This window comes from Arachis ipaensis, chromosome B6, assembly GCF_059453495.1.
Source record: "Arachis ipaensis isolate K30076 ecotype BB chromosome B6, ASM5945349v1, whole genome shotgun sequence".
NCBI classification, from domain to species: domain Eukaryota; kingdom Viridiplantae; phylum Streptophyta; class Magnoliopsida; order Fabales; family Fabaceae; genus Arachis; species Arachis ipaensis.
In genome coordinates this window covers 113,004,991-113,007,607 of record NC_142441.1, presented here as the reverse complement: position 1 = coordinate 113,007,607, position 2,617 = coordinate 113,004,991, and the positions used below count along the sequence as shown (strand labels likewise).

Here is a 2,617-nt window from a genome sequence, read left to right as displayed (position 1 = left end):
CTTTACAATTTCTAGTTTTATGATGTATTCTCCATCTTTGTTTTCATTTTCAAGAGCTATGAACAACTAAACCCCTTTCATTGGGTTAGGGAGCTCTGTTGTAATTTGATGGATCAATACTAATTTTCATTGTTCTTCTTCTATCTTTCCTCTTGATTTTACTTGAAAGCTTTCGATCTTCATCCAATTGAGTAGTTATCTTGGAAGAGAATCTATTCAAACTTGGATCTCTTTTGAACCTTGGAAGAGGAATGAAGAGATCAAGCTAGAAATGCTTTCTCATGCTGGACCAAATTGGGTTTGGATGGGTATGTGACTGTAACCCTCTCAATACTTGGTTTGGGAAATGCATGTGGTATAATCAGTGACCATACTTCATCTCTTCTCATGAGCAATTGACCAAGGAATTGGCTATTGATCAAGATTTGAGAGATTGAATTGCAAGGAATTGCAATTCAATCACTTAAGATTGTCAAGGAGATCAATGAGTGCATTGATTGAGGAAGAGATGAAAATGAACTTGATCCGGAGAATTGCAACATCTCCTAAGCCCAATGAACTCCCTATCTCTAATCTTACCCATTCTCTTTAATTTCTGCAATTTACTTTTATGAGCAAATCCCCCATTCCCATTTATAATTCTGCAATTTATTTTCAGTCATTTACTTCCAGTCCTTTAATTCTAGCATTTACTTTTCTGTTATTTACATTCCCGTCATTTTATTTTCTGCAACTCTCAACTCAATTTCTGGATTCACTCAACTAGAACATTCTTCTAATTAAAGTTGCTTGATCAATCAATCCCTGTGGGATTCGACCTCACTCTATTGTGAGTTTTTACTTGACGACAACTTCGGTACACTTGCCGAAGGAAGATTTATTGAAAGACAAGTTTTTCGTGCATCAAGTTTATGGCGCCGTTGCCGGGGATTGATTGTGCATCAACAATGATTAGATTGGAAGATCACTAGATTGAGCATTTTATTTTGTGAATTTCATTTTTCTGTTTGAGTGATTTACTTTTTGTTTTAGCTAAACTTCTTCCCTTCTCCCTCTACCCGTTTGTTTTTCTTTGTTATTTTCAATTCTGTTGCTAACCCACTAACTGTTTGATATATTGCATCACCCACAACTAACAATAACTCTAACACAAATACTGTCTGCACCTATTTTCTTTGCTTATACTTGTTGGTTGTATGACAGGGAGAAGAAGCAGGGATTCAACTTTCTTTGATTCTGAACCAGAGAGAACCTTCCTTAGACTAAAGAGGGAGGCAAAAGGAAAACGAGTAGTTGGTGGTGAAGAAGAAGAGGAACAGTTTGAGGAATATTTTGAACCAAACATAGAAGAAAACATGGAAAATCATCATGAAGAAGAGACTCACAACCATGGCAGAGGAGGTGGAGCAAATCATGCTGGGGAGGATAGAAGAGTTTTGGGCTCTTACATTAATCCAAACCCAGGCAATTGTGGAAGTAGCATCCAAAAGCCAACAATTCATGCCAACAACTTTGAACTTAAACCACAGCTCATCACCCTTGTTCAGAACAACTGTTTGTTTGGAGGAGGTGTTCAAGAAGATCCCAACCAACATTTGACCACCTTCCTGAGAATATGTGACACAGTAAAATCTAATGGTGTTCATCCTGACGCCTATAGATTGCTCTTATTTCCCTTCTCACTCAGAGACAAGGCAGCCAAGTGGCTGGAATCCTTCCCAAAGGAGAGCTTGACAACTTGGGAGTATATGGTGAACAAATTCTTAGCAAGATTCTACCCTCCTCAACGAATCAATAGGCTGAGAGCTGAGGTTCAAACCTTCAGGCAACAGGATGGTGAGACTCTGTATGAAGCACGGGAGAGGTTCAAAGACTTAACAAGGAGGTGTCCACCTGACATGTTCAACGAATGGGTCCAGCTGCACATTTTCTATGAAGGGCTCTCTTATGAGTCAAAGAAGGCAGTAGACCATTCATCTGGAGGGTCCTTGAACAAGAAGAAGACCATTGAGGAAGCCATAGATGTTATTGAAACAGTAGCAGAAAATGACTATTTCTATGCTTCCGAAAGAGGGAACACAAGAGGAGTGATGGAGCTAAACAATGTAGACGCTCTGTTGGCCCAAAACAAGCTCATTACCCAGCAGCTGGCTGACCTCACCAAGAAGATGGAGATGAACCAAGTAGCAACAATCTCCACTTCATCAACAACACAAGAAGGAGTAAACCAAGAAGCAGAAGGGAGTCAGGAGCAAGCCAACTACATTGGGAATTCACCAAGGAAAAACTATGATCCATACTCCAAGACTTACAACCCTGGATGGAGAAATCACCCGAACTTTGGGTGGGGAAGTGAGCAAGATCAAAACCAAGACCAGAGACGTTACAACTCCAACAATAATGCAGCTCACCAAAAATTCACCCAGAGGACATCTCAACACCCCCACAATAACACTTCTCCACATACTTATCAAAACCAAAACAGCACATCTGCTCCGAACCACTCATCAATTGATGACAGGCTCTGATGAGCGGATAATTTATACGCTTTTTGGCATCGTTTTTAGTATGTTTTTAGTAGGATCTAGTTACTTTTAGGGATGTTTTCATTAGTTTT

General features: G+C 39.7%; 1 non-coding gene across 1 annotated transcript; it reads right to left on the bottom strand.

The window, feature by feature from the left end:
* Positions 1-1,796: 1,796 nt before the first annotated feature.
* LOC148562349 (small nucleolar RNA R71) lies at positions 1,797-1,900 on the bottom strand. The gene has a single exon (XR_015887461.1). It is a non-coding gene; the product is annotated as a small nucleolar RNA R71 (small nucleolar RNA).
* Between the last annotated feature and the right edge of the window lie 717 nt (positions 1,901-2,617).